The 12,757-nt window shown below is 50.4% G+C and overlaps 1 non-coding gene across 11 annotated transcripts in view; it reads left to right on the plus strand.

The window, feature by feature from the left end:
- The window catches only part of LOC102542137 (uncharacterized), a 29,424-nt gene that overhangs the window by 4,945 nt on the left and 11,722 nt on the right, over nucleotides 1-12,757 (plus strand). For all 11 annotated transcript variants that reach the window (XR_012077709.1, XR_012077712.1, XR_012077708.1 and 8 more), the window contains 2 exons: nucleotides 1,526-2,015; nucleotides 7,469-7,565. This is a non-coding gene — a transcript (uncharacterized protein). The remainder of the gene's footprint in view (nucleotides 1-1,525; nucleotides 2,016-7,468; nucleotides 7,566-12,757) is intronic.

Below are 12,757 nucleotides of genomic sequence, written 5' to 3' on the forward strand. Positions count from 1 at the left end.
GCCTGTTCAGCGATCTTTCCCCTCCCCTGATCTTTGCTCACACTTCTTTCCCAGCTTAGAACGCAGGTTTCCCCTGCTGTCTGGAAGCAGAGCACTCCTACAGAACCTTCCTTTTGTGAGCTGAAATGGTGGAAAGGGAGGAAGCAGTTACCTTAGGACACGTCCTGCTGGCAGACGCTCAGCTGAGACGAAGCACAGGCGCTCACAGGCGCAGTTGAGCGCTCTGGTGGCTGGATGCTGAGACGGCTGCGCACTGCCTGTGCAACGGATTCCTGCAAAACACACTGAAGGCTTTTTTCGCATTTCGTTTGTTTGCTTGTTTTGGTTTTGGTTTTTGGTTTTTGGTTTTTGCAAAAGTGAAAATCTTTGGATTTCTTCCAGTTAGCAAAAACAGGTTACTGGTATAGGTCTTTTGTAAAAATGAAGTGGCATAAAGCAGACTTTCAACAAGTGGAGAATTCCTGTGTTTTCGCCTCCTGCCCACCTTCCACCCCTACTCATTGTCTGAATCTGTCTCAGATCCCAAATCCCACTGTCTTTCTGAGCCGCGGCTCAGCCGCTCAGCACCCAGCCCGCCTTAGGACTTGACCTTCCCTCCCGCCCAGCGCACCGTGGGGTCGGCAGTCGCCTGCGCCCAGCTTGCGCTCCAGGCTCAGCGAGCGGCTTAGGTTGTCCCTTCAACTTGCTGAAAATCAAGATACAGTAAGGTTTAGTACAGGTTCCATTTCAACCCTCTTACTAGCTGTGTGTTAACTTGGCAGGTTGCTTACCTTCTCTTCCTTGGCTGTAAAACAGGGTGCTGTTCCCTGTGACCATCACAGGGTTGTTAGGAAGATTCCAGATAACGCCAGGAGGCTTGGCCAGAGTGCTCACAGTAACTGAAAACTGTTAAAGTGCCGGTGTCTTTTTTTTTAATTAAAAAATGTTTACATAATTTTAAAGGTTACTTTCCATTTCCAGTTACTACAAAATAGTGTCTGGGTTCTCTGTGTTGTACGTACATCCTTGAGCCTGTCTTACACCCGGGAGTTGTACCTCCCATTCCTCCACCCCTGTGTTCCCCTCCCCCTGATGGTAACCACTAGTTTGTTCTCTGTATCTGTGAGTCTGCTTTTTTGTTATATTCACTAATTTGCTGTGTTCTTTAGATTCCACCTGTAAGTGATGCCGTACAGTATTTGTCTTTCTAGGGCTGGCTTCATTTAGCATAATGCCCTTGAAGTCCACCCACGTTGCTGCAAATGGCAAACTTTTCATTCTTTTTTACGGCTGAGTAGTACTGTGTTGTGTATATACACCATGTCTTCTTTATCCGTTCATCTGTTCATAGACACTTAGGTTGTTTCCATGTCCTGTGTACTCACGTGGCTTCTACAGTCTCCATCCCACCCCGTCTTCCCCTAAATTCCTGCGTCCATTGCACAACTGTTAGTGATTTTTTCCTTTGATGGTACACAGTAAACGTGGGGGCATTTGAGAGGCTCGTGGAGTTGACTCCCTCTCGCTTTCTTGACTTTTTCCACAGAGTCTCGAGTAATTCATTCCGTCTCAGTGGGACTTCTGCCGGCCAGAACCCACGCATCACTCCAGGGAGCCAGCTAAGGAAAGGGAAGAGTGTCACAGGGGCTGGCTCTCAGCTTAGTTCCTCTGAGTGTGGACAACAGTGTCCTGAAGGGCTGCTGGCGCCGGATGTTGGAACAGAGAAACCCAGCACTGCCTCTCGAGACCCCCAGTTACACAGAGACTGGCAAGCATGTGGGCCATGGCAGCGGCTTGAGAGCGGCACACGTGGACATGGAGGAGCACCCAGGACGCGGACGGCGAGGGGAGAAGGGAAGGAAGTCGGGGCGGGGGGTAGTGTTCCAGATTGAGGGGCTTGGAGTGGAGATTGGAGAGAGCCCGGTGCATCCGGAAAACCAGTCCTGGTGTGCTGGTCTGGCAAAGAAGGGAGTGCCGTGGTGAGGGCAGACTGGCAGGCCAGAGGGAGGAACCAACGCCTTGAATTGTGGTTCGAAGTAAGTGCTCACACGTTTTAGGAGTCTAAGTAGAGGAGTGACGTCGGCGTCACAGTTTTTAGGAAGGTCCCTCTGGCCTTTGTGGGGGGGGGGCTGGGGTGAGAGTGGGGGCAGAAGCGCCCGCTCCGAAGTCACTGCAGTGATAAAGGCTGGGGATGTGAGCTTGCGCCACATCAAATCTACTATGTGTTAACATAACGTTTTTAACGAAAAACACCTTTCCCCAACAAAAAGGCTAAGTGGCATTGTTTTGCACTTTGCAGACCTTCTCAGTGTAGGGCTTGAAGGAGACAGTTGGATTCTCACACCTGCTTCTGCCTTCAGTCTGTTACGACTGTTTTATCAAAATACACAAAGAAAATTTCGCCTCGTACTTACATGCAGTTAGAGAAGGGAGGGCCAGTGTAATAGCCTTTTCATGCAATTATGGATGTTCTTCCTACAGCAGAATTAGACACATGGTGGTTTCTTCAAGTTTTGTTGCACTTTGGAGTCTGAAACCATATTGCTGAATTTTCTACCCCTGTTGACATTAAAATCCGTAGTTCTGTCTTGCGCTTTGAGTGTGTCTCTTGCAAATGCAGGTGACTTGGCGGCATCACACTTGGGGCACTTGGACGTACGTGTTGGCACACAGAGTCACTCAGATCTTCTGAACGCCGATTCGTTTCTTCACACGAGGTCAGGAAAGACCAGTGCTGATCTCATCAGAGAAGCCCTGGTGGAAAACTGCCGGGGTAATAGCGGTAGGAAAGGCTCCCCCAGTCCTGGTCTCTCTTGAAAGCTTGAACTTCATCGTTGGCAGCAAATGCGCTCAGTCAACTGGTTTTCTGTGTAGTAAGGGCTCCATGTGTTCATTTTTAAGAAAATTTTTGCAAATGTCGACATCTAAACAGCTGTAATTGGTCAGTTGTTCTTTCAAATAAAAGTGGCATTCCGTGAGGGAGGGTGTGCTGGGCTGCAGCGCAGGTGGCTGCACGAGCCCGTCCTTGAGATGGCGGGGTCCCTGCGGGGGGCGGGGGGTGCGCTGCGCCAGCCTCGCCACGAGCACGTCGGGGGCACATGGAAGGCTTGGGACTGGGTAACAGTAATTCGTGTGGCTGTTCGTTGAGGCTATTCCTAAGCAGAACTGGCGTTTTTCCGTCTTGTCTCCCTGCACACGCGTGGTATGAGCAGCGGGGCTGCGGGCGCGGTTTGAGCTGCGGGCTTTGTGCTGAGACACCAGCAGCTTCAGCCCCCGTTGCCTTTGCTCATCCACGCAGGTGGCAGCGCAGTGACATTGGCAGGTGAGGTATTGGCAGGTGAAGTAGCGTTAACCTCGTGGACCTCTGCGTGGTTCTTGAGAGTCCCCAGGGGTCTACAGACCACACTCAGAGAACTGCTTTAAGGCGCGCTGTTAGCAACAAGAATGCAGAGCAGGGCAGATCTCGGGATGAACTGTCCCCTCTCATCTTTACTGGATTTCATTGTTTTTGTCTCAAAAAGCAAAAGGAGAGCGTTTATTATTTAAGTCGAACGGTGAGACATGAAGAGAGTGGCAGTGGGAGCCCTCCTCAGGCAGCTGCTCCTAGCGGCTTGTGTGTGTTTTCTAGACCGTTTCCTATTCATTTATCTGTGTGTTTTTGCTTTAAAATTTAGCTTGTGTATAAGCAGCGGTTTCTGAGTTCCTTGCACAGCATGAGCACACTGAACACCGCTTTGCAGCTCGCTCGCCCGCATCACCGTGCAGGATTGGAGGCGTGCGGTGGCCCGGCCTTCCGCTGAGCTGGGCGGCTGCTTGAGCCCAGCTGCCCCTCGCCTTGGGCCCTTGGGGTACAAGTGCCACGGTTACTTTTGTTTACAAAGGAGAGCTTGAGTCTCAGGGAGAGGGAGTCCCTTGTCCAAGCACGTGGAGCTGGTGGTGCTGCAGGCAGGTCTCCTGGCCGCGGGGCCGCTGGGCTCTGGTCTTGGGACTTCCCTCACCGTTGCCAGGATGTCAGATCCCCTGTCGTCTTTTCTCTTGGTTTGTTCTCATCTTGCCAAATTGTATCTTCCAGTTTGAACCCACAAAAGGGTTTTTTGTGGTCATTCTTGCTCTTTGCATGTATGAAAACGTCTTTACTCTACCCTCAAGCTTGACTGAGAATTTGGCTGGCTATAGAATTTCAGGTTGAAAATTACTTTTCCTGCGTCTTACGTGATGCCGTCTAAGTCCTTCTGCGTGTGTGTGACCTGTTTGTTCTTTCCCTTCTGCCCTCAGCCCCGTGGGTCAGAGCGCTGCTCTGGGGCGGGGCCTCTTCCTTAGGGGTGCTGGGCCCCTTGTGCCCAGACAGCCTCGATACGCTCGTGTCCATTCTGGGAGATGTGTCCTACCCTGTGATGGCTTTTCCCTTCCTTTCTTCTGTCATCTTGCTGGAACCTGTTACCGGGGGATGGGCGGCCTGGTCCTGCCCTCTGATGATTCTGGCCCTCCTGTTGCCCGCCTCTTTGTCATTTTCTTCTACCCTTTGGAAGAGGTCTTGAGGTTTTAAATTACCACTGTTACCCTTTGAATTTCGAAGAGCACTCCTTGTTTGTGCTTGCTCGCGCCCTGCTGCTGTCCCCTAAGGGTGTTGCTGGGCGCGATAGCTTCCTGCCCCCATGGCCAAGCTGAGTGTGTGCCGCGCCCAGCGCCCGCTCCGTGGGCTGCAGTGGGGCTCACTGGTCAACACCGCGGCGTGCTTGCTCAGGACAGCAGCTGGCAGGTGCGCAGGCCTCGGCCGACACTGGTGGCACCGTCACTCATTAGGGGTCAGCTCCCTGCAAACAGCAGGCGTCCTGTCTGTGACTTTGCTGGTGCGCTGCCCCCTTCCGTCCAGGTTCCTGCTCAGTGCTGGGTCTTCTGTCCTGGGCCTTTAGATCCTGAGCTGTTGGTTCTTGTTGAAGTTGGAGCCACGTTGGAGCAGAGAGGCAGTTCTGTGGGCAGGGGTTTTTCAGTGGAGGGCTTTCCTGTGGTGGGTCCTTTCCTTGGACCTCAAGTGTTTGACTCCTGAGGCCTTTTCTCCTGGCTCTGGGCATTTTGGAGAGGACCCCTTGTGGAAACATCCACTCCTAGCAGCCAGCGTTCAGGAAGCCATAGTGGAGGAGCAGTGTGTGCCCCGGCCTGACAGGACGGGGCCTGGCTTGGGGGCCCAGCAGTTCTGGGAACAGACTTCCCGCCATCCCCAGGCCCCACAGCTGGCACGGAGCTTGCCCAAGGCCGTTGGTGCGTTGAGACGTTGGCCCCGTGCACACCCAGACTCTCCCCAGTCAGTCTCCACTCTCCAGCCCCTTGCCGTCATCCACAGCGTCCACTGAAGCCTGCTCACACTTGCTGCCTTGTGGACAGATGCCCTTTCAGTCTCCTGACCCCTTAGCGAGCAGGATGGGAAGGGAAGGAGTGGGCCCTGGGCGCCGTCCCACGCATGGCTGAGAGGCTGGGATGTTCCCGGGGGCTGCTAAGCATTCCTCACAGGCTTTCGAGGAGGATCTGAGTGGGCAGTGGTGGGCTCTGCATCAGCCAGGGACCAGCTTGCAGCAGAGTGCTTCATGGCGGGCGGTTCGCACCAGGAGAAGGCGTCTCACTCTGGTGACACGGGCACCCGGTGCCAGCAGCACGGCTGGAGGGGTGGTCTGTGCTGTGCGTAGGGCACCAGGCTCTTGGGCAGGACAGAGGGCAGAACTGGGTTACGCTCTGTCCTTGGTGCTTGTGAAACCCAGCTCAGTGTCCTCTGTCAGCACCACATTTATGCTCCGGCATCCACAGTACTGCCAGATGAAATTCATGCTGGTCGTTTTAATGCTCTTCATCTTGTAGTTTTGTTGGTATTTGGCTTGTATATTTTGATTTCAAAGCTCTTCTAAACTCTACAGAGGGCTTTCTAATTTTAGTTTCATACATACTTACGTAGCTAATGAAAAAAATTTCTCACCACTGGCACTCATAGAGTTTCTCTTTTAAAAGATTCACTCCATTTTAATTAAGTGTGAAAATCACTGACAGCTAGAATTCCATTAATTATATAATATTGTGCACCCCTTGGGTATAAATGACACAGATTTTTAGTCCCTTTTAGTCCAATACAGAATAGTTTCACTTAAGCAAATAGGTTATTTCAGGTAATTTAATTTAAAAAGTGACACTTGTAGCAAGAAGCCTAATTGTTTTCCCAAGGCTAACAGAAGACTAAGAGAAAAAGAAGTCCCAGGCTGTAGAATTTTACAGTGTTTTTAAATGTCAGTAAACAGTACCAGGGCAGTAAGAACTTCATTTGCAGGAGGGATATCATACATTAACCAATAAATGTTTGTGCAGACCTTTGCGAATGGCGTTATATTATGGCCGCTTTTCTGGGGAGTCCTTCAGGTGGTTACAACTTTTGGATCCATTTCTTATTAGTAGGTAAGTTGTTCATAGTAGCCATTTAGCAGTATTTGTCTTAACACTTCCGACCTCAGTGGCACTGTGGCCTGCGCACCACAGAGAGGTCACTCTCGTGTGCCAGTAGGACCCGCCCTTTGAGCCGGGGCGCAGTGACGATGGGTTTGTAATGATCCGTCCCTTCCTTGGAGCAGCCAGAGAGATTTTCTGCGGCAGCTGACTAAGGATGAGAGTCCAGTTGTGGTCAGAAAACCGGCTGCACCAGCCCTTTGGGAAACCAGACCCGTGCCTTTGTTCCATCAGTGCTCAGCGAAGCTGAGCTATCGAGAAAGCAGGTTTCCTCTGAAGTCTGTCGCGGGGTACTTGTCTCTGTCGTAAATCCAGCTCCGGTTCCCCTAACTGAAGTGTTAGCCTTAGGACGACTGAGGACGTTTCCAGGCTTGGCTTTGTTCTTTGAGCCCTGTGGCCTCTGCCCCCAGCGAGCTGACGTCCGGATCTTTGTGCTGCTGGTGTCAGGGATCTCGAGTGTCTGACCGGCAGTGCCCCGCTAGGTAGCAGTGTCATTGTCAGTGACGGTGACGTTATCCAGACAGTGAGGTAGAACTTGTACTGTCTGTGATGTTATTTTGTACAGAAGCCAACCAGTTACCACACTGAATAAAACGTTTCTGCTGATATTATGTAAGAATCAGGTTTATTTTTAAAGGTCTATCAGGCATGCGTTATAAAATGAGGCAGCAGTCTTATTGAGCCAAGTTTTTTTGTTTTTTTTTCCGAAGTTAATTTCTGAGTTTCAGCCCCGTTTCCTTGTCCCCGGACGCCCCAGTCTGGGTGACTCCGAGTGCCAGGGGCTGGGCTTTAGCTCAGTGACCCACGAACCCACGTGGGCTCTCGGCTCCAGAACCAGCAGGCGGCTGCTTCGTAATTACAGGTTTTCCGTGAAAATTTTGCTTCATCCAGGGAGAAAATTTTGTATGTGTTTATCTTTTTTTTGATCCTTTCTGTTGATTTTTTATGTTTGTTGTAAATCCTCTCAAAAATCATAACCTGGTAAGTTGCTTCTGTGTTTTGACAGCTGATACCATCTCAACCGTCGAGTTTAATGACCCTGGGGATCTTCTTGCGACAGGAGACAAGGGCAGCAGAATTGTTATCTTCCACGGGAACCGGAGGTCAGTGATGTGCAGCCCACAGCCAGGCGGGGCCGTTCGGCTGGTCTGTCGCTTAGGAGGAAGGAGCCCAGGTCTCTCTCAGTCTGTGGTTCGGTTTGGAGTCTGTTACGTATGTTAACCACGTGGAACCTTCTGGGATTTATCTCTGGTGAGCGGGAAGACCTGTGTTTCAGCTCACGGACATCCCAGCAGCAAGCCTGCTCAGGTCCCCCGGGCCTCCTCTGTGGGGTGGAGGAGAGTCCTGGCCCCATCCGCAGGCGGGCACAGGTGGTGGTAAGGAGCAGGTGAAGGGTGTGGCCTGGTGGGTTCTGGATTTACGTGCTTTCATCCTGTAGGGAGTGAAAGCGGCTGTGTGGAAGGCCCTGAGCAGCCTGCAGAGGTGCCGGCCTGCCCCGTGGCCCAGGGCTGCCATGCGCAGTGGGGCACAGGGGAGTCGGGATGTGTGCGGGGCCAGAAAGCCTCCCGCCCTCGCTCCGTAGTAGTCAGGGATGAGCACCACCCACTCCCCAGCCCTGGAGGGAGCCCGCACCATCGAGGACACTCCCTCACACACGCTGGTGTTCGGGTCCTGCCTGGGGCCGGGGGAGGGGATAAACCCTTGTTTCTCAGTTATGCGTGGGAGGAGGGTGGGGACAGGGCAGCCTTGCTGGTGAGCCTCCGTGTGTTCCAACAGCGGGGGGCAGGCCCAGGGCAGGAGTGCAGATGCCAGGCCTGGCGCTTCTCTGAAGTGTGTGTCCTGCCGTCTCCCCGACAGACTCATAGGCAGAGTCCCTTGCCTTCCAGGCTGCTCCCTGGCAGGCCAGTGGGCAGCTGCTTTCTCACCTCCTGGCTGTGGTGAGGCTGGCATAGGGCGCGGGGGCCCTGCTCTCCTGCGGGGACAGGGCAGCAGGTGCCGGCCCTGCCACCAGGGAGCGCTCAGGGCCCGAGCACCTCAGCGTTACAGTAGGCCCACTGCAGCTCTCATTCCGATTGTGTCCGTGTAAATTACCCTTTTTCTTCAATTCTGTTTGTTCTGATTTGGGGTGGTAAGAATTCTTCTGTGAATGTTACGTGTATTATCATTAATCCTTCCAAAGCTTCACACTTTGATTTGTTTATAATTCTGCGATCTTATCTTGGAGGTGTATTTTTACACGGTGCTGCTTCGTATACTTTGCCCTTTCCGTCAGAAGTGAACGTGGGTAGTGGTGTTTGAATGTTACTTTTAGCAGAAGGATTACTTAACAGGTATCTGAGCCAAAGCTGGCTTAATTAAGAGATCACTTTTAGCTCCTTAAAGTTTGCTATTTTAATGATGCCCTTACAGAAAATGAAATTTTTAGGGGGATGAGTATAGCTCAGAGGTGGAGTGCATGCTTGCCAGGTTCAGTCCCCAGTGCCTCCATTTAAAAAAAAAAGAAAATGAAATTTGTCTTGTTTTTGTGGGTCATGGTTTAAAGCTAAAAAAAAATTGTTAGCCTCAAATATGGACTAGATCATTTTCAAGCCCAAGCATTCGGCCATGAGATGGTGAGTGCTGTAGTTTCGAGAAGCTGTCATTAAGCGTTCCGTGAAGGTGTATTAAGTCGAGATTGTGACAGACATGTACAACAGCAGGTCCCTAAAGTTGTTTAGATTTGATAAACCTAACCGACTGCAACTTAATAAGCCCTGGGCAGCTTTTTCCTTCATCTTTTCCTTCATATTTTGGTTAATATAAAAAGAGCTTTTGTATTGCATCTGCCTTTAAAGTATGTTAGTGGTTGCTGTGTAATCCTCGTTATGGTCGTGAAGTTTCCAGTGTGGACAGTGTATAAACGTACTATCTTTTCATTCGCAATTGAGAAACAGCTGCTGGTGGCGCAGCAGTGCCAGGGTGGGCCTGGGCCACAGCGGTCTGTCCGCAGTGACGCAGAGGTCTCGGGGGTGGAGACTCGTGTCTGGGGGCTCGAGGAAGTAGGGAGGGTTGCCGACAGGTGGAGCAGTGCCTGCTCGGCTGGGGAAGTGCAGGGCGTGAGGTGGAGAGGGAGCCACTGGCAGCTTCTGGCCAGGCTAGGGGGAGCGTGGGGGCAGAGTTAGCAGTGTGCTTTGGGGGCTTTTTTCCATGTTAGTGGCAGGGCCCTCTGTCCAGGGACCCCAGTGTGAGTCAGTCTGGGGCGAGCAGAGTCACAGACATGGCTCTGTGCCCCACCCTCAGAGCTCAGTCTTGCAGGGCCTATGCATCGGGACCCCCAGGGTCTGCAGCTCCCACCCCTCTGCAGAATGCCTTCTCTCTGAATGGTGCGTCCAGTCACATCAGAGTGTCACAGAGGCCAGCACACCTGAACACAGCTGGGCTGCCCTGCCCCTTCCTCTGGGCACTCAGCTCGGGTGGGCGGCCTCCGCAGCTTCACTCTGCTGTGTCCCAGTGGGCCTTCCTCTGCTCACCTTTTCTGTTCCTACCACTCCCTGGACAGCATGAAGAACCCCACCGCCCACAAGTCCTTGGGAGCCGACTGAGGGCGTGGACAAGGGCGGGGGAGCAGTTGCCTTGGGTTGGGTCTGGGGTGGAGGGGGTTCCCAGGGAGGCTGCAGGGCCAAGGCTGCAACGCGCTTCCCCTGTACGTTCATGTCCTGGGCCTGACTGATGCCACAGAGTGTCCCTTTGCAGCATTTCAGTCTTGTTTTGTTCATCTGTGGGCTAGAAGCATCTGTTGGTATATCGTGCTTTCTCACAGAGGGTGAGGGTGGTGCAGGGGAGAGTGGTCTGAGCGTTAACCACCGACAGAGCATGCGCACGGGGGGCACGTGACCCTGGGCAGCGAAGTGCAGCAGAGACGTGTGGGTGGTTTGGGGGACTTTTCTCATAATAGGTGATCTTCATTCAGACGCGTAAAGAGGTTATGTATCTAGGAATAAATGTGATTTGTCTAGCTCAATTTCTTCAACATACTCTAATGTGTTAAAAATGTACAATTTTAGATACTGGTTATAGAGCAAGAGTTAAAATCCTGGTCTCCTTGATTTTTAATTATGGAATACTTCATAGAAAATGTCATTTTGGACATAGAGAAGATTTCAGAGATTAATATAGATACACTTATGAACCCACCACCCAGCTTTTTATTCCTTTATAAAAGAAAACCCTAATTGAAGACGACATAAACATGGAAAGGTATACTGTGCTCTTGGATTGAAAGAATTGATATTGTTAAAATGGCCATACTACCCAAGGCAATGTGCAGATAAATCCCAAACTGTCAGTGACATTTTTCATAGAGCTGGAACAAAACCATTTTTAATTTGTATGGAAACACAAAAGACCCCAAATGGCCAAAACAGTCTTGAGAAAGAAGAACAGAGCTGGAGGAATCATGCTCCCTGACTTCAGACTATACTACAGAGCTACAGTCATCCACACAGTGTGGTGCTGGCACAAAAGCAGATACACAGGTCTGTGAAGCACAATAAATAGTCCAGAAACAAACGCACGCACTTATGGTCAGTTAATTAATTAACAACAAAGGAGGCAAGAATATACAGTGGAGAAAAGACAGTCTCTTCAACAAGTGGTGCTGGGAAACCTGGACAGTCAGCTAGTAAAAGAATGGAATTAAAACGTTCTCTAACACCATATACAAACATAAACTCAGGGTGGATTAAAGACCTAAATGGAAGATCAGAAACTACAAAAATCCTACAGGAAAACAGGCAGAACACTCCTCAACATAAATGTCAGCGATTTTTGTTTTGAGCCAGCTCCTAGAGTAATGGAAGTAAAAGCAAAAGTAAGCAAATGGGACCTAATTGAACTTAAAAGCTTTTGCACAGCAAAGGAAACCATAAGCAAAACGAAAAGACAACATACAGAGTGGGAGAAAATATTTGCAAGTCACATAACCGACAAGGGACTGTTTTCCAAAATACACAACAGCTTATACCGCTTGATGTCGAGAAAACAAACAGCCCAGTCACAAAAAGGACAGAAGACCCAAACAGGCATTTCTCCAGAGAAGACAGTCAGATGGCCAGCAGGCACATGAGAAGACGCTCAGTATCGCTAATTTTTAGAGACTGCAAATCAAAACTGCAGTGACGTTACCATCTCACACCAGTCAGAATGGCCGTCATCAAAAAGTCTTCAAACACATGCTGGAGAGGGTGTGGAGAAAGGGGGGCCCTCCTACACTCGTGGTGGTGAAAATGGATGCAGCCACTGTAGAGAACAGTATAGCGGTTCCTTGAAAAACTAAAATAGATTCACCATGTGATCCAGCAATAACACTCCTGGGTGTCCATCTGGAGGGAACTCTGATTTGAAAAGGCATGTGCGGGAGGGTATAGCTCCGTGCTGGAGTGCGTGCTTAACATGCACGGGGTCCTGGGTTCAGTCCCCAGTATCCCTGTTAAAAATAAATAAATAAATAAGCCTAATTACCCCCCAAAAAAAATTGAAAAGGAAAGACACATGCACCCCAGTGTTCACAGCAGCACTGTTTACAACAGCCCAGGCAGGCAGCGAAGCAGCCTCAGCAGATGACTGGATAAAGAAGATGTGGTGTATTTATACAACGGAGTACTACTGCTCAGCAGTAAATAAAATAATGCCATTTGCAGCATGGATGGACTGAGAGATTATCATACTAAATGAAGTAAGATGGAGAAAGACAGGTATATGATATCACTTGTATGTGGAATCTAAAAAATGAATGATACAAATTCCATTTGTAAACCCCAAACAGACTCATGGACATAGAAAACAAGCTATAGTTACCAAAGGGGAAAGGGCGGGGAGGGATAAATTAGGGGTTGAGGATTAACAGACACATGTTACTATGTATAAAATAGATAAACAAGGACCTGCTGCGGAGCACCGGGAACTATATTCAGTTTCTTGTAGTAACATAATGGAAAAGCGTCTGGAGAGACTGTATGTATGTGGCTGAATAGCTCTGCTGTGCACCTGAAACTAACCTTGTAACACAATGACTCTTCAATAAGAAATTTAAAAACAACAGCCCTGGGCACACTGATGAAGCCCCCGGTGTGCCCTTCCCCCGTTTTGTCTTTCCATGTCACTCCCAAATCTTAATTCATTATCCCTCTACCTTCCCAGAGTGGGTTGTTAGGTGGTTTCTGTTTTCACTACAGTGTATGGGGGGGGGGGGGGTTGTGTGTGCGTGCGTGCGTGTGTGAATTCCCTCGAGAGGGCGCTTGCTGTGGGTGGGTATCTT

Source organism: Vicugna pacos, chromosome 11 (genome assembly GCF_048564905.1).
Source record: "Vicugna pacos chromosome 11, VicPac4, whole genome shotgun sequence".
NCBI classification, from domain to species: Eukaryota; Metazoa; Chordata; class Mammalia; order Artiodactyla; family Camelidae; genus Vicugna; species Vicugna pacos.